Raw genomic sequence first — 18,622 nt, forward strand, 5'->3', positions numbered from 1 at the left:
AAATTAAGTAAATCCCACAGTAAAGACTAAAGGAAAGAAAGCAGGCTCTAGAAATGTTTCCAGAAAGTCTCTATACTACACCTAAGTGTTAAGTATCCCTCACTTCCCTTGAATCTTTTTGTTAATGTCTTAACTTCCAGCTCTCAGTTACTTCAAAGCATCTAGGTATCAAAACTTCTTGTGTAAGTTCATTTTCTGCCAGCAAAACTCCTGTCAGTTTTTCTCTGGATGCTCCTTAAATTAAGAAGTCAGAGATCACTGTGCTTGTCACTAACAAGTTCTTAACTGGAACTAATCAAACTTCCCTATAAGAGAACTAACTTCCTTGCTTATTTCAGGAAAATTCTCAACTATCCTTCCCCTAATACTTCTTTTCTTTTCTCTTCTCTTTCAGATTAAGAAAAAAAAAAAAAAAGCCAGTGAAAGTAAACGTTGGTAAAGCCCTAGAGACTGGGTTTTTTGGTTTGTTTGTTTGATTTTACAAATCTGAAAAAGTTCTCTAGGTTCCAATAAAAAATATTCAGTGACTGCACTCCATTACTACAGAGCTCTGAATAGCAAATATAACCTCCCAGGGCTGTGGTAACTGGTGTTTTCGATTTTTTGGCCACGACTGGCAGCTTGCGGGATCTTAGTTCCCCAACCAGGGATCAAACCCAGGCCCCCTGCAGTGGAAGCACATAGTCCTAACCAGGAATCCCCTGTGGTAACTGTTAAATAAATTACGTAAAGCATTTAGCACAATGCCTGGCACAAAATAAGAGCCTAATAAATGTTAACTGCCATTATTATTTTTTTTTTTTTTTTTTTCTTTTTTGCGGTATGCGGGCCTCTCACTGTTGTGGCCTCTCCCGCTGCGGAGCACAGGCTCCGGATGCGCAGGCCCAGCGGCCATGGCTCACGGGCCCAGCCGCTCCGCGGCATATGGGATCCTCCCAGACCGGGGCACGAACCCGTATCCCCTGCATCGGCAGGCGGACTCTCAACCACTGCGCCACCAGGGAGGCCCGCCATTATTATTATTATTGATATTATTATGTAACTACCCTCTTGAATGATGCCTAGACTAGAATTCTATTGGCAAGACTCTTTTTTCTTAATTTACAGTTTTTCTGATTTATTTAAAAGTATAAAAATATAGACCTGGAAGAAGAGAAAATACTTTTTTATCAATCATTTACAACATTTTAAATCTGGAATAGAGGGACTTCCCTGGTGATGAAGTGGTTAAGAATCTGCCTGCCACTGCAGGGGACACGGGTTCGAGCCCTGGTCCGGGAGGATCCCACATGCCGCGGAGCAACTACGGCCGTGCGCCACAACTGCTGGGCCTGTGCTCTAGAGCCCACGAGCCACAAATACTGAGACCGTGTGCCACAACTACTGAAGCTCACGCGCCTAGAGCCCGTGCTCTGCAACAAGAGATGCCACCGCAACGAGAAGCCTGCGCACCGCAACGAAGAGCAGCCCCCGCTCACCGCAACTAGAGAAAGCCCGCGTGCAGCAACAAAGACCCAACGCGGCCAAAAAAAAAAAAAAAATCTGGAATAGAGAAAGGGTTTTAACAAAATTGAAAGGCGGTAAAAGAGCTAGAAATGCCGTGTGCCCAAGGACACGTACTACTGTCACACATACCAGTAGTTTATTCCTAGTACACATTCTAAAGGACATGCATGTGTACACAAAGAGACGTGACAAGAATATCATAGCAGCACTATTTGTCGTAACAAATAAAATCAGAACACACTAATTGCCAATCCACAGGAAAACATAAAACTGCGATATAGCCCAATACCAGAATCCTATTCAGTGAAGAAAATAAATGCACTAGAGCTACATATATCCATATGGATAAGTCTCACAATACTGAGAGAAAAAAAAATAAAGTTATAAAAAGATATAATTAATACTGTTAATATAAAGGGTTTTTTTAATGCAAAACAATATACATTTTAGGGCTACTTACATATGTAATAAAAGTATGAAAATATGTACAAGAATGAAAAGCATCAAATGCAGAATAGTGGTTCCCTCAGAAGGGGAGGAGAATACAACTGGGAAGCAGTAGGGGTTAACTTTAAAAGGAGCCTAGTGTCTTAAGTGGTGTGTACACAGGTATTCACAATTTTTATTCTCTATACCTTTTTGAGGGCCAATATTTCACAATATTTAAAGAGTTAAAGGAAAATAAACTCAAGGTCCAAGCAACATAGTTTACTCCAGAGCCCACATGCTTAACCATGACACTATTTATTCTATTTTTGTTTGTGCAGTTAAAAAAGGTTTAGTCATTTTAAGAAACTGCTCAAGAACATGCAAAACGTCACACCGGTAAAAAGCAATGAAGTACCTGACTAAAAGAAAATTTTCACACAAATCATATTGGAGACACAAAGCGGTCATATCACCACACTCAGGAATCATGAGGGTAAGCCAAAAAAACAAAACCCAAGTTGAACTTGGAACATAAAAGTCTTGTTTAGAGAGAGCATGTAGAAAGAATATGGGCTTTGAAGTTGGACCTGGTTCAAATATCACTCCTGTCACTGATTGGCTGTGTGGCCCTCAACAAGTTCTAACTTCTCTGAGCTCAATTTCCTCACCCAAACACTGGAGATACCATACCTAGCTTCCACAGTGGTAAAGATTACAGTGTAGACATTATCTATGAAAATCTCTTGAATACAGTAGCCTCACACTAAATAACAGTTGTTATTACTTGCAGAAGAAAGTCTCTCTCTGGCAAGAGGAGACAGAGCAAGCAGAGATAAAAATTAAAAGGAGGGAGTAAAGCGTCTAGAAAAAGAAGCCAGGAAGAAAAGAAGCTTGAATGGCTAGGGACTGAAAAAGTCCTTATAGAGTCCCTAAAGTTACTCCCGCCCCCCAAAATTTTTTTTTTTACTGTACACTATTTGATTATAGTGAAGCTTAGTTACAGAAATATTTGGTCCAACCTGATTATTGCTGAAATGCCATAATATATAGCATATATATAACATTATAATATATAGCTTATACATAATATTGTTAATATACAAAAATTCAAGATCAAAATGTGTTTTCTTTAAAAGTTCATTTTTTGGTTGTTAAAAATGTATTAACAAGTAAATCAAATACAATATATCTGTTTCTCTCAGTTATCTGCAACTCAGAAAGGTCTGTCCTACTCACATTAAAGAGAAATCAATGATAATTTCAACAAATGCCAAAAAGCAATAAAATTCAACACCCAGTAAATATATAAACCAAGAATAGAAGGAAACTTTCTTAAATTGACAAAAGACACCTACCAGAAACCTTTAGTAAGTATCATATCTAACAGTGAAAGACTGGGAGCATTCCCATTCAGGAAAAAGACTAAAATGCCCATTATCATCACTGCTATTCAACTTTTGCACTGGAGGGTCTAGGCATTGCAATAACACAGAAAACAAGATAAGTGGTATCAAGTTTAGAAAAAAGCCTGGTCAATTAAGTCTTCTAGTCAAAGCAGCCCAATAAGTAAACACTTCGATGCATCCCCTCTGCTCCAAATACACAGTAATAGATATGTTTAAATATATTTTTTAAGTTACTAAAAAGGCTCAAAAACAAGACAACCTTTCACTTGGATCAGAAACAGAAGATACACAAAACTGTGAGCAGGACTGAAGCTACAGGTGCTGGACTCTGAGTCTAGAAGCAGGTGTATACTTCCTTCAGGGCAACAGTGACACAGAATGAAGGAGGTGGAGAAACAGGAGACATCTGAGCCAGATTCACTGCTTAAAGCCAAGGATGAGGCTAGAGCTGAAAGGAAGTGAAAAAGTACTGCTGTCAGTCTCTGCCTAGAACTATGGTTTATGTGGTGCTCTGGGCTCTGAAAAGTGAGAAGATAAAATCACAGCCTCATGACCAGGAAATGAACCAAGACATTCACACACTCTGTGAGTGGATCTAAAATAGCCCCAATTACCTCAAAGAGCAGGACCCTGACCATTATCATATCTGACTTCTTGACTAGAGTCCAGTCAATCAGTGGAAGCACCTGAAATATCACCACACAGAGAAGAGTGAGCACAGAAATAAAAGAAACAAAAGCAAAAGTACTCACCCTCAAATAAGTCTGTAAATCAAAACTTCAAAACATATAAACAGGGCTTCCCTGGTGGCGCAGTGGTTGAGAGTCCGCCTGCTGATGCAGGGGACACAGGTTCGTGCCCCAGTCCAGGAAGATCCCACATGCCGCGGAGCGGCTGGGCCCGTGAGCCATGGCCACTGAGCCTGCGCATCCGGAGCCTGTGCTCCACAACGGGAGAGGCCACAACAGTGAGAGGCCCGTGTACCGCCAAAAAAAAAAAAAAAAAAAACATATAAAGAAGTATAATGCTAAGAAAGACAGCCAACAAAAGAAACAATTAGAATATAAATTCATACCAGATGCGGTTTAATTTTACAGAACAGTCTGACAAAGATTTTTTTTTAAGTACATTTAGGGTGCTAGGATATACAATTTTAAAATTATTGGGAATGCAAAATTGGACAGGCAGTTTCTTACAAAGCTAAAGATACCTTTACCATACGATCCTGCAATCACGCTCCTAGGTATTTACCCAAGAAAGCTGAAAACGTATGTCCACACAAAAACCTGCACATGAATATTTATAGAAGCTTACTCATAACTGCCAAAAACTGGAAGTATCCAAGATGTCCTTCAATAGATGAATGGATAAACAAACTGTGGTACTTTCATACGATGAAATATTATTCAGCAATAAAAAGAAATGAGCTATCAAGCCAAGAAAAGACACAGAGGAAACGTAAAGGCGTAATGCTAAGTGAAAGAGACCAGTCTGAAAGCCTAGAATACTGCATGATCCAAACCATATGACATTCCGGAAAAGGCAAAACTATAGACACAAGGCTTCCCTGGTGGCACAGTGGTTAAGAACCCACCTGCCAATGCAGGGGACACGGGTTTGAGCCCTGGTTCGGGAAGATTCCACATGCCGCGGAGCAACTAAGCCCATGCGCCACAACTACTGAGCCAGCGCTCTAGAGCCTGCGAGCCACAACTACTGAGCCCACGGGCCACAACTACTGAAGCCCACGCGCCTAGAGCCCGTGCTCCGCAACAAGAGAAGCCACCGCAATGAGAAGCCCGCGCACCACAACCAAGTGTAGCCCCCGCTTGCCACAACTAGAGAAAAGCCCGCGCGCAGCAACAAAGACCCAATGCAGCCAAAAATAAAATAAATAAATTTGTTTTAAAAAACCAAAAACTAGGGCTTCCCTGGTGGCGCAGTGGTTGAGAGTCCGCCTGCCGATGCAGGGGATACGGGTTCGTGCCCCGGTCCGGGAAGATCCCACGTACCGCGGAGCGGCTGGGCCCGTGAGCCATGGCCGCTGAGCCTGCGCGTCCGGAGCCTGCGCGTCCGGAGCCTGTGCTCCGCAACGGGAGAGGCCGCGATAGTGAGAGGCCCGCGCACCGTGATGAGGAGTGGCTCCCACTTGCCGCAACTAGAGAAAGCCCTCGCACAGAAACGAGGAGCCAACATAGCCATAAATAAATAAATAAATGATTTTTTAAAAAATAAAAATAAATAAAATTTTAAAAACCCAAAAACTATAGACACAGTAAAATGATCAGTTGTTATCAGGAGCTCAGCAGGAGGGAGGGGGGAATGAATGGGTGGAATACAGGGGATTTTAGAGCACAAAATTATTCTGCATGATACTGCAATGACATTGCATGAAATGTCATGTGATAACATTTTGCATTTGTCAAAACCCATAGAACTGTACAACACAAAGAGCAGAAGCCTAATATAAACCATGAACTTAAGTTAATAATAACGTATCAATATATATTCATCAGTTGTAACAAATGTACCACACTAATGCAAGATGTTAATAACGGGAAAGTGCCCCTGAAGAAGAGGGGGTTTATAGGAACTCTCTGTACTATCCACCCATTTTGGTCATATTCAGTTATGTACATAATTTTTTTTAGTATCATGGACAGTTCCACTTCTGGGTATATACACAAAAGAGTTGAAAGCAGGGATTTGAACAGATATTTGCACACCCATGTTCATAGCGGCATTATTCACAATAGCCAAAAGACAGAAGCAACCCAAGTGTCCATTGATGGATGAATGAATAAGCAAACATAATGTATGCATACAACAGAATAGTATTCAGCCTTAAAAAATAAGGAAATCCTGGGAATTCCCTGGAGGTCCAGTGGTTAGGACTTGGCGTTTTCAATGCCAAGCGCCTGGGTTCAATCCCTAGTCAGGGAACTAAGATTCCACAAGCCTCGAGGCGGGGTCAAAAAAAAAAAAAAAAGGAAATCCTGACACATGTTACAATATAGATGAACTCTGAAGACATTATGCTAAATGAAATAAGCCAGACACAAAAGGACAAATACTGTATGATTCCACTTATAGGAGGTGCTGAGAGTAGTCAACTTCACAGAGACAGAAAGCAGAATGGTGGTTGCCAGGGGCTGGAGGGAGAAAAGAATGGGGAATCAGTGTTTAATGGATACAGAGTTTCAGTTGAGAAAGATAAAAATGTGCTGGAAATGGATAGTGATGTTTATACAACAATGTAAATGTACTTAATGCCACAGAACTGTACAATTAAAAATGGTTATAATAGTAAATTTTATGTTGTGTATATTTTGCCACAATAAAAGAAATGAGGAAAAGTGCTGAAAAACTGCTTTTCCAAATTGAAAAATACATATATCACTTCATTTCACCATATAGAAATTCCACACAGAAAGCAAAACTTCTTTTTTAATTTTAGAAGAAAATACAGATATACAGAATTCATACCCTGGGGTAGAGAAAATTTACTTAAACCAGACAGAAACCAATAGTTAATTTAGTGTAAAATTTTCCATAAATATAACATTAAAATGTAAAACTTGTATACAACTAAAGACATTGTTAACAAAAGGAAAAGGCAAGCCTCAGACTGGCAGGATGCTTTGGCAACACATAAATCCAGCAATGAATTAGTATCCAAAGTAACCTAACTGTCCCACAGTTAGTGAAGGATACATAAACAGTGATTTAAGTCTACAACTGAACACTACTCAGCTTTTAAAAATAAATGAACCAGATCCACAAGTGGCAACATTGTTAAACCTCCATCAATTAATTTAAAGCATGCACCACTTTGACCCAGCAATTCTACTTTTCATTCACTGCAGCAATGGTGAAATGGCAAACAGCTTTAATGGCCATTAATGAGGAGAGGATTAAATAAACTACAGTACAATATATACTATGTATGGTATTGTGTAGTAGTCAAGAAGAACCAGGTAGATCTTTATGTTCCATCATGGAAAGATCTCAGACATTCTGTTAGGAAAAAGTTGCAGACCAATGTCTACAGTATCAAGTATGTCATTAATGTGGGCATTGGAGGAAACCCTACATATAGATGAAAATGCTTACAGAAAGCTCTGGAAGGATCACAACAAACTGCTAACTGCCGTTTTGGTGGAGAAGGGAGTGGGTCAAGGTCTGTACTGTTTGAGCATTTAATAAGAGAGTGTGCATTCATGAGCCATTTGCAGAGCTGCAGTACACAGCCCCAGACTGCACAATACAACTCCAGGAGCTGCCATTCACAGGCATTCCGATGTGAATGGCATCCCCTAAAATTGGGCAGTATGCTTCCTGCACTAGATGCCACAGCCCTGATACTTGTATAACTAGAAATAAATAAAATGAGAGGTGATGAGAGTATTTACTGCAAACCAGCATGAGGGAGTTTCTACGGTGATGTAAATTTCTATATCTTGATTGGGATAGTGGTTACAAAGTACAGACAGTCCCCAACTTACAATGGTTTGACTTTAGATGGTGCGAAAGCAATACACATTCAGTAGAAACTGTACTGCAAATCTGAATTTTGATCCTTTCCCTGGCTAGCAATATGCAGTATGATACTCTCCCGTGATGCTGGGCAGCGGCAATGAGCCACAGCTCCTGGTCAGTCACAAGAGTAAACAACCGAGATACTTACAACCATTCTGTTTTTCACTTTCAGTACGGTATTCAATAAATTACATGAGACATTCAACACTTTATTATAAAATAGGCATAGTGTTAGATGGTTTTGCCCAACTGTAGGCTAATGTAAGTGTTCTGAGAATGTTTAAGGTAGGCTAGCCTAAGCTATGATGTTCGGTAGATTGGGTGTAGTAAATGCATTTTCAACTTACCATACTTTCAACTTACAGTGGGTTTATCAGACATAACCCTACTAGACCAGCTCTGCACAGGACATCTGTGCAGACATCAGTAAAGTTGATTTCGAAATAAATGTAAATTAAATATATAAATAAATAAAATACAATATCACTGAGAAAACCTAGAACAAGGCATCCAAAATTACAGGACCTAGGCATCCCAAAATAAGAACTAGTAGACACCTGCTGGTTGCACTCTTAAGTACACAGTCATAAAACTAAAGAGAAATTAACTTAGTTCTTCAAGGCTTACTATACAATGCCAAATTTGAATTAATATTTTATTTTTATACAAGGAAATGTAGGTCCTGAGAGATTCATACTAAAGATATAAAACAAGTGGTAACTTGGCATTCTATTGGTTTCAAATCTGATTTCTTAAGTAGAAATTTTGTCTCGCACACATAGTGGACATTCAAAAGCCTTGCCAACACTACCTTGACTACACACCCCCCTTCAAAAGTAATTCCACTTATGTACGATAAAAATTCTCACAGAACTCATAAAAGGTCAAGTTTTAATTTGGCAGACAAAGTAACCCAACAGGCACTGCAACCCAGGCAACTGAAACAGCAGCCTGGAGCTCGAGAGTCCAGAAATCCAACTAAGGCACAAAAAAGGCAGAATCCCAGCCCTTACAGAAGAGCAGAGATACATCCTCTTATGACAGATCTAAGATCCAAGAACCAAGATAAAAATGAAAAAGTGTTTTCTAGACAAAAGTACTCTCCTTCCTCAAGTGATAGAAAAGGGCCAGAACGGGATGATTTGAAGCAACGGCCCAAGGAGTAAGCTCCTGGCAGCCAACATGCAATAAAGATGTGAAAGTGGCAGCATGACCACAAGATATGACAACTCCATCACCTTAGCCATCACTTTAAATGCCCAGACCTAAGAACCTGGGTTACCTCACACGGCAAAAAAAAAAAAAAAAAAGAAAAGAGAGAGAGAGAGAGAACCTGAGGAACAAGGGAAGTCCATTCAGCCATCCCTAACACCAGATTTATCAATAGTGCTCTGTGTAAAATAGAGCATAGAGCAAAACCTTCATTCAGGCAATACGTAGGTATTTAGTGCCTGCTGTGGGTCAAGCACTGTTCTTGTCACTGAGAATTTAGCAGTTAATAGTCATGGAGCTTCATTCTACTTGGGAAGAAAGGTAACTTCTTTTCTCTTTCCAATTTCCATTTCCCTTCTCTCTCTTTAAATGTTACGCAGAAGTTCCTTCAAAACTCTCCCAAGTACCTCCCACAAGCTTCTTTGACCCTCCTGCTTTAATCCTCAAAGCAAGCAATTTTATGGCTCCAATTTCCCAATATTGGGGAAAAGAGACCTAAAGTGAATGAGACAAAATTCAATGTTGCTTTGTACTTCATACGCATACCTTTACAACCAAATTGCCAGCACTTAAATAGCAAATGATGGTTGTGTTTTACACAATTTTGCGGCCCCAGTGCTGACCACGGTTCTCTACCCAAGGTACCTAACCAATAAACGTTTGCTGAGGCTGCTGGAAGGTCTCCCTAATCCCAAGGCCTGACACAGTAATTTAACGGCAAGCATTCGTTAGCTGCATCCTTCCTCCTCTCAGGACACCTTCCTTTAACGGGTGACCTCGGTGCACAGGTTCACTGATAGGTGCCTCGGGAAATAGTGTTTTGAGGTGATGTGAAATAAATTCCCTTCCCTCTGCCAGGGCCTGCCTGCCTCACCTGCCCTCTGCCAGGACCTGCCTCCTTCGCCCCCTTAAACACCTAAGGCAGAGCCTCCTCCCTGCAAGCCGGGCACGGGCAGCATCAGCCCTGCGCCCGCAACCCGGCTCCGCGCCCTGCGGCCACAGCGCGCTCGGGACCCCGGAGCCCCCTCAGCGGCCCGGGGCTCAGAGCCCGGCGGCGGCGGCCCGGAGCTCCGCTCCATCCCCCGCGCTCGCCCCTCCAGGTCCGGGCGCGCGGCGCCGTCTCCCCTCACAGCGCGCGCTGTGCAGCGGCCCCGGCTCCCCGCGCGCCGTCTCCGCCGCTCCCGGCCCTGCACCCCCGCAGGCTCCCGAGGTGAGGGCGCTGCGCGGGCTCCTTCCCGCTTCTCGCGGGCGCGAGGCTCTGGCACCGCGCTCCTCTCCCGCAGCCTGCGGCGGCCGCCACAAACCCCCACCGTACTCACTTCCCGGCCGGAGCTGGGGGCGTCGAAAAGCTCTCCGGCGGCCGCAGCGTCCTCCGCCTCCTCCGCCTCCGCCGGCCCGGCCTCAGAGGCTGAGGCGGTGGCGGCACCCGCTCAGGCCCCGGAGCCGCCCCCGCGGCGAACGTTCTCAGGCACCCGGCTCGCGCCGCTTCCCCGCCCGGCACGCGCAGCGAGCCCGCCCCCGGTGCGAGGGCGCGAGGGCGCGGGGGCGCGAGGGCGCAGGGCGGGGGCCGGGCACGCGCCGCCTGCGCGAGCGCGCGGCTGGGGGCGGAGCTTCCGCCGCGCCGAGGAGGGGGCGGGCCAGCGGGCCGAGTTCCCCTCGAGGCCCGCCCCCTGCGGCCGGGTTCCGGGCGGGCGGAGTAAACTTGCCCCCTGCGGGCTTTTCCCGTGAGCCAGCTGCGGGCGTTGGAGTTGCGTTCCAACTCCACAGGTATGTGCCCCACCGGCTGGATGCTCGGCCCGACGTGACTACAAGGTAAAGAATGCAAAGAACCACCCCCATGAATCATTCATCCGCACCTCGAGCAAGAGACTCTGCCCTGAGTGATTTTTCCGTGTTAATTCAGCTCAGCAACCGTTAACTGAGCACCGACTCCGTGCCTAGCGCTGTAGCACTGTACCAGGTGCTGTGTGGGTACGCCGTCAAGGTCCCTGGTCTCCAGGAGCGCGTAACTTAGTGGAAAAGCGGCCGTGTAAACAAGCAGGTCTGGTGATCCGTGCAAAGCCAAGCCACTGTGAGATGCTGTGGGAGGGCAGAGGAGGAAAAGATTACTTCCGCTTGGAGAATGCAGAGGGATTCCTGGAAGAGGCGGCGTTTGTGTTCAGCCTGCAAGGAAGAAAAAGAGAGAAATCCTAGGAGAAAAAAAAGGGAGGGCATCAAAAGCTAGGTAAACAGCTTGGGCAAAGGAACAGAGAGTGACCAAGGTTTACCATCTCAGCATCAGCTTTTTTGTTTTAATATCCGTTTTGATAGAATCCTTTCCAAACTATGTGAAACAGGAGATGATGCCAAATGAGGAACAGCAAAGCTTTTTTTTTAACGGCTCAAAGGATCATTTTCTCAACTTTATTTAAGGCTCAAGACAGCAGTGTCCTTTAAGGACTTTTGATATGTTAGTGAAGGCTGGAAATCCCTAAGCTAAGAGAGCCCAGGCCCCTGTGCTTTGAGTCTGGTTTTTCACTGCTTTTTAGCACCTTATGGTAAGGCAGATCGTACCACCTTCTGCTGCTGTCTGTCTGCCTGCCTGTCTTTAGGACATCCTCTTCCTCCTTCCCTTATCTTCCTATTTTTAAACCCCTGTGGTGAAGGAAATGCTGATAACCAACTTTGTTAAGTGAGAGTAAACAGGTTACTCAAAAAAACTGGCATCACCTATCATTTATGAATTTTGTGACTATTTTGCATGCTTAGAAGACTTTTTCACTTGTATGCAGGGTCTTAACTATGTTTTGAATATGTTAAGATACTCAGAATACAGGTAAAAGACACGTTGTTTATTCACTTACTGCTCATTGAGCACCAGCTGTGTGGGAGGCATTGAAAGGGTAAAACACTGATCCTGTCCTTTGGAGAAAAGAGGTGTAAATGATGTAAAACAATATGTAAATATGGTTTGTTCTGTTTGCTCTACTGACTGAAACCAAAGTAATTTCAATATGTGGACTAGCCATTCTGGGAATTAACCACTTTAAATGTATTCATATTAGCATCTCTCCATCTCGGTTCTGTTTTTCATCACCTCACACATCCTCAGAAAACTTCTTTCAAACATACTGCAGTCATCACTCTCACTCCCAAAGTTACCAACTTCTTTTGCCTACTTGTCCTTTTCCTTCACCATCTATTCATGGTCAAGCTTTTCCCATCCTAAAGAAAAAGGAGGAAACCTCTGTCATTCTAGATCATGCTCCAGTTACTATTCCCTCCCTATCTTTTAAGACCAAAGTCTTAAAAGTAGTTTACACTCATCTCTGCCAACTCAGCCCCCTCTCACTCCCCGTCCCATAGCTGTGTAGCTTCTGTCCCCCACATCGCTGCACTGCTCTCAGTCAGTAAGCGCTGGCTTCATCCTAAATGCCCCAGGCCATTTCTGAGTCCTCTATTACTAGAGCTCTTGGTGGCATTTGACGACACAGAGCTCTCCACTCTTTTTGACACCCCCTTGGCCTTCACAACGGGACTCATCTCCTAACCCCTCTGACCACTCCTCCGTCTACAAGGTTCTGTTCTCAGCTTTCATCGCACCCAGTACATTCTCCCTGAGCCGTTGCATCCACCCTGTCTTCATCTGCCACATATATCGGCAACTCCCAAGTGCATTATCTAGCTCAGACCACTCATCTGAGTTCCATGTACACACAAGCCTACTAGACTTCTCCACCTGGATGTCCTAGAGACCCCTGAAGTTCTACTTGTCTAAAACCGTTGGACCCTTGGTTGCCCAGGACCTGGGAGTCATCCTTCATTCTTTACCCACGCCCACCCCCGCCACACCCAACAATCCCATTGATTCTCCTCAAACATAAATCTACACTCTGTCCCTCTTAGCTCCTCTTACCTAGGCTAACGCAATACGCTTTTCTCTTGTCTCCCTCCTGTAGTCTTGTCCCTTCTGATCCGTATCCCATACCGCATGTCAGAATTGGTTTTTTTTAATTTGCCACTTGTGGTGTCACTGCTGGCACATAAGACCTCCCATCTATCTAGCCCTTGTCCACTCCATCTCTTGTCTCTTCCTACACATCCCCCATCCAAACTCCTGAAATGTTCCTACTTTCCCTTGCCTCCATACCTTTGTGCTTGTTTCTCTCTCTTTGGACTGTCATCTGAATACAAGCAAAGAAGTTCCAACATATATGTAGCCAAAGTTCCACATATGACGAAACTATAATCTAAGAAACTTTCTTGAAATAAGAAAATATAAACCTACAAAATGAAAGGACTCACATGTACTTGGGGAAGTGACCACAGAATGATCAATTTTGAGAGCTAGCCTCTTAAAACTATTAGACAGGGACTTCCCTGGCAGTCCAGTGGTTAAGACTCCGTGCTTCCAATGCAGGGGGCACGGGTTCAATCCCTGATCAGGGAACTAAGATCCCACATGCCATGTGGTATGGCCAAAATTTTTAAAAATAAAAAAATAGGACTTCCCTGGTGGCACAGTGGTTAAGAATCTGCCTGCCAATGCAGGGGACATGGGTTCGAGCCCTGGTCTGGGAAGATCCCACGTGCCGCGGAGCAACTAAGCCCGTGCGCCACAACTACTGAGCCTGCGCTCTAGAGCCAGCGAGCCACAACTACTGAGCCCACAGCCGCAACTACTGAAGCCCGTGTGCCTAGAGCCCGTGCTCCACAACAAGAGAAGCCACCACAATGAGAAGCCCCTGCACTGCAACGAAGAGTAGCCCCCACTCGCCGCAACTAGAGAAAGCCCACGCGCAGCAACGAAGACCCAGAGCAGCCAAAAATAAATAACTAAAATAAATAAATTTTAAAAATAAAATAAAATTAAAACTATTAGACAAAAAATAACAATGATAATCATCAAGGCCTCCATATAAAAAGTTCAAATTATTTAAAAGTGTAAGAAAATTAGGCTGCAGTACATTAAAGATGACTGTATTTTCTGTATCACTTCTTTTGATCCAGGTTGGCCTAAGCAAATTGCTTGACCAATAGAATATGTGATATTATGAGACTTCCAGGCCTAGGTCATAAGAAGTCTTGAAGAGTCCACCTGGGTCTTTGGGAACACTTGCCCTTGAAGCCCCGAGCCACTATGTAAAATATCTAACTCCCTGTGGAGAGGTTCTGAGACTACATGGAGAGGGAGAGGGGTCTACCTGATCCTAGCTGGTATGAGAGAAGTCATCATGAATTCTCTGTATCAGTCCAGCCATCAGCTGAATACCACTGAGTGGTTCCAGTTGAAGCCACGTAGAACAGAAGAATCACCCAGCCAAATCCTACCCGAATTCCTGACCCCAAATGTTGTGAAATTATAATCAAAATGGTTATTTATGCCATTCCTTTTAGGGTAGTTTGTTATGGAGTCTGGTAACCAAAATATTTGGCATCAGACTTCTTAAGAGCAAATCAAGGTTATAGTGATGCAGCATTTTCAGCATTTTCTAAAAACTCAAGGAAAGAAAATACACGCTAAGGATTTTATATTCATCCATCCATGCTGTTTTTCAAGCATCAAAAGCTATAGGAAATGGGCTTCCCTGGTGGCACAGTGGTTAGGAGTCTGCCTGCCGATGCAGGGGACACAGGGTCGTGCCCCAGTCCACGAAGATCCCACATGCTGCGGAGCGGCTAGGCCCGTGAGCCATGGCCGCTGAGCCTGCGCATCCGGAGCCTGTGCTCCACAATGGGAGACACCACAACAGTGAGAGGCCCGCGTACCACAAAAAAAAAAAAAAAAAGCTATAGGAAAAAAAAAACTTTTTAAAATGCGAGAACTCAGTACTGTGCACGTTAAGCCCCTTCTAAGTAGCTACTAGAGCAGGGGTCAGCAAATTTTTTTGTAAAGCCCCAGATTGTAAATATTTTGAGTTTGCAGGCTTATTCAACCCTGCCATTGTAGCACCAAAGCAGCCATAAATAATATGCAAATAAGTGATTTAAGAAAATAATATATCGATACAATGACCAAATGGGGGTTTTGTATTAATTTGCTAGAATTACCATAACAAAGTACCACAGACTGACCTAAAGAACAGAAACCTAAAAAAAAAAAAAAAAAAAAGAACAGAAACCTATTGCCTCAGAGTTCTGGAGGGTAGAAGTCCAAGATCAAGGTGTCAGCAGGGTTGATTTCTTCTGAGGCCTCTCTTCTTGGCTTGTAGATGGCCATCTTCTCCCTGTGTCCTCACATGGTTTTCCCTTTGTACTGTGACTGTCTGTATCCTAATCTCCTCTTCTTATAAGGACACCAGTCATATTAGAGTAGGGCCCACCCTAATGACATCATTTTAACTTAATTATCTTTTTAAAAACTTTATCTCCAAATATAGTCACATTCTGCGGTACTGCTAAGGACTTCAACAACCTAAATGTAAAAACTAAAACAACAAAACGCTTAGAAGAAAACATAAATGTAAATCTTCATTACCTTGAGTTTGACAAACCCTTCTTAGATAGAATACCACAAGCACAAATGACAAAAGGTAAAAAAATTGGATTTTTCTCAAAATTAAAAACTTTTGTGTCTCAAAGGACACCATAAAAAAAGTGTAAAGACAGCCTACAGAATGGGATTAAATATTTCTAAATAATATATATGATAAGGGACTTATAACCAGAATATTTAAACAATATAACAATCATAAAACAACCCAACTGAAAATTGGGGAAAGGATTTGAGCAGACATTTCTTCAGAGAAAATATATAAATGGTAAAGAAGCACTTGTAAAGATGTTCAACATGATTAGCTATTAGTGGAATGTAAATCAAAGACACAGTGAGGGACTTCCCTGGTGGCAGAGTGGTTAAGAATCTGCCTGCCAATGCAGGGGACATGGGTTCGAGCCCTGGTCTGGGAAGATCCCACATGCCACGGAGCAACTAAGCCCGTGCGCCACAGCTACTGAGCATGCGCTCTAGAGCCTGCGAGCCACAACTACTGAGCCTGTGTGCTGCAACTACTGAAGCCTGTGCGCCTAGAACCCGTGCTCCGCAACAAGAGAAGCCACCGCAATGAGAAGCCCGCGCACCGCAATGAAGAGTAACCACCCTCCCCGCTCGACGCAACGTGCAGCAACGAAGACCCAATGCAGCCATAAATAAATAAATAATTTTTAAAAATAGATAAGCAACAAAGCATATCTATTAAAAAAAAGAAAAAAGATACAATGAGATACTACTTCACCTCCACTAAGATGGCTGTAATCAAAATCAGACAATAACAAGTTTTGGTGAGGATGTGGAGAAACTGGAACCTTGATGCATTGCTGATAGGAATGTTAACGGTGCAATTGCCCTGGAAAACAGCTTGGCATTTCCTCAAAATGTTAAGCATAAAGTTATCATATGACCCAGCACTTCTACTTCTAGGTATATACCCAAGAGACTTGAATATATATGCCCATACAAAAACCTATACACACATGTACATCAGGTCTTACTCCTCCTAACAGTCACAAAGTGAAAGCAACCCCCAAATCCATCAACTGATATATGCATGAACAAAATATGGTAAATCCATTCATACAGTGGCATATTATTCAGCAAAAAAAAAGAATGGAGTACATGCTATAACATGGATGAACCTTGAAAACATTATGCCCAGTGAAAGAAGCCAGTCACAGAAGACCACATATTACACAATTCTATATATGTGAAATGTCCAGAATAGGCAAGACCATAGAGAGAGACAGTAGATTAGTGGTTGCCAGAGGCTGGAGGGGTTGAGGGATTGGGAAAGGACTGATACTGTGTATAGGGTTACTTTTTTTTTTTAAGTGGATTGATTGATTGATTGTGGCTGCAATGCACAGCATGTGGTTCCCTGACCAGGGATCGAACCCACATGCCCTACATTGGAAGCACAGAGTCTTAACCACTGGATTGCCAGGGCAGTCCCTGGGGTTACTTTCTGAAGTGATGAAAATGTTCTAAAGTTGATTGTGGTGACAGTTACACAACTCCATGAATATACTGAAACCCACTGAACTGTACACTTTAAATAGATGGATTGAAAGTGAATTCTGTCTCAATAAATCTGGTTCTTTGAAAAAAGAGAGCTATAAAAGAATCTTGAAAGACACAAAAGTATACTTGAACAAGACATCCCTTGGTTTTGGTTAAAATATCTCAACATCGTCAAGATGACAGTTCCCCTTATGTTAACTTATAAATTTAATATGCTCCTGCAAAAAATATAAACAAGTTTTTATGTAGCTAGACAAATTGATACCAAAGTTCATATGGAAAACGAAACACTCAAGAATAGCTAGTAAAACACTGAAAATTAAGAGTTATGAGAGGTAACTAGTCCCAGCAAATACTAAAACATACTGCAGAGTGAAAACAGTGTGGTTCTGACACATGACGAGGCGGACCAGTGTAACCGAATGAAAGGTACAGAAATCAATCCAACTACGTATAAAAATCCAGTATATGATAAGCAGTCAAATGGCTGCGGCAAAGAAGGACTTTCTAAAAAATGGTGTTGGGACAACTGGACAGACCTACACAGCCTCACTCTGCTGGTGAGGTTACAGGGAGACAAGTATTACTAGAGGGAAGGAAAAATAGTACAACCCCTGTCAGGAGGTGTTTGGCAACATCTACTGAAACATTTATACATTTACTTTTCAAGCTAGCATTCCCACTTCTAGGAATTTACTCTAAAGATGATATCTCCAAAAATAATAGGTACCCTTACATATGTAAGCTTCTTCGTTGTACCTGGTGTGTGTGTGTGTATAATGTTATATATATTTTTGCATGTCTCAAATACCATATTTAAAAAAGATAAAGGGAAAGAGTTTGTGTCTCTGTGTGTGTTGTACTCTCTAAATAAAAGAATGGAAGACTATAAACCAAAATATTAGCAGAGGTGATCTCTGGGTGGTAGGATTAGGAGTGATTTTCATTTTCTTTGTTTATATTTTCAAAATGTCTTAAATGAATGTGTACTTTTTTGAAAACAGGAAAAAATATTTTTAAAAATCAATGCTAGAACCTGTCCCATTTTCATCCTGTCTTAATTTCCATGATGATAAATGATTCGGGGAAGAGGCACGCAGTGGAATCTCCAAGGTCGTTTGTAACACCAAGTTCAGCCAGGTAGCGAGCTGACAGTAGCAGGAATAAATCTGCAGAAGGATGTACAGAACTGTGTAGGAGGACGACACCTGCCAGCTGAGTGTCAGCATAGGCAACAAGAAGGTAATATCAATTCAAAGAAAATAATTTCATGAACCTGAAACGATTCTTTGAAGTCATGAGTTTACTGTCTTGCCCCCATCCCCCACCAAAACCCCCAATATCATGCAGATAAGAATACTAGAAACTGGGAATATATGTATACATATGGCTGATTCACTTTGTGATACAGCAGAAACTAACACACCATTGTAAAGCAATTATACTCCAATAAAGATGTTAAAAAAAGAAAAGAATACTAGAAACAAAATATCACAATCTCATCCTTATATCAAATTACAGTAAATTGACACCA

The 18,622-nt window shown here is 42.7% G+C and overlaps 1 protein-coding gene across 11 annotated transcripts in view; it reads right to left on the reverse strand.

Moving 5' to 3' along the window:
* Nucleotides 1-18,622, reverse strand: part of DTNB (dystrobrevin beta) — a 280,538-nt gene that overhangs the window by 239,714 nt on the left and 22,202 nt on the right. Inside the window, exon 1 of one of the 11 annotated variants that reach the window (XM_082642334.1) lies at nucleotides 10,949-11,339. The exons of 9 other annotated variants lie outside the window; for them this stretch is intronic. The gene's annotated coding sequence lies outside the window, so the exon portion shown is untranslated. Of the gene's footprint in view, nucleotides 1-10,411; nucleotides 10,582-10,948; nucleotides 11,340-18,622 lie in introns of those variants that run through there. One more of the 11 variants, XM_082642341.1, reaches the window with a different exon arrangement.

Source organism: Mesoplodon mirus, assembly GCF_964341445.2.
Source record: "Mesoplodon mirus genome assembly, chromosome: 14".
NCBI classification, from domain to species: Eukaryota; Metazoa; Chordata; class Mammalia; order Artiodactyla; family Ziphiidae; genus Mesoplodon; species Mesoplodon mirus.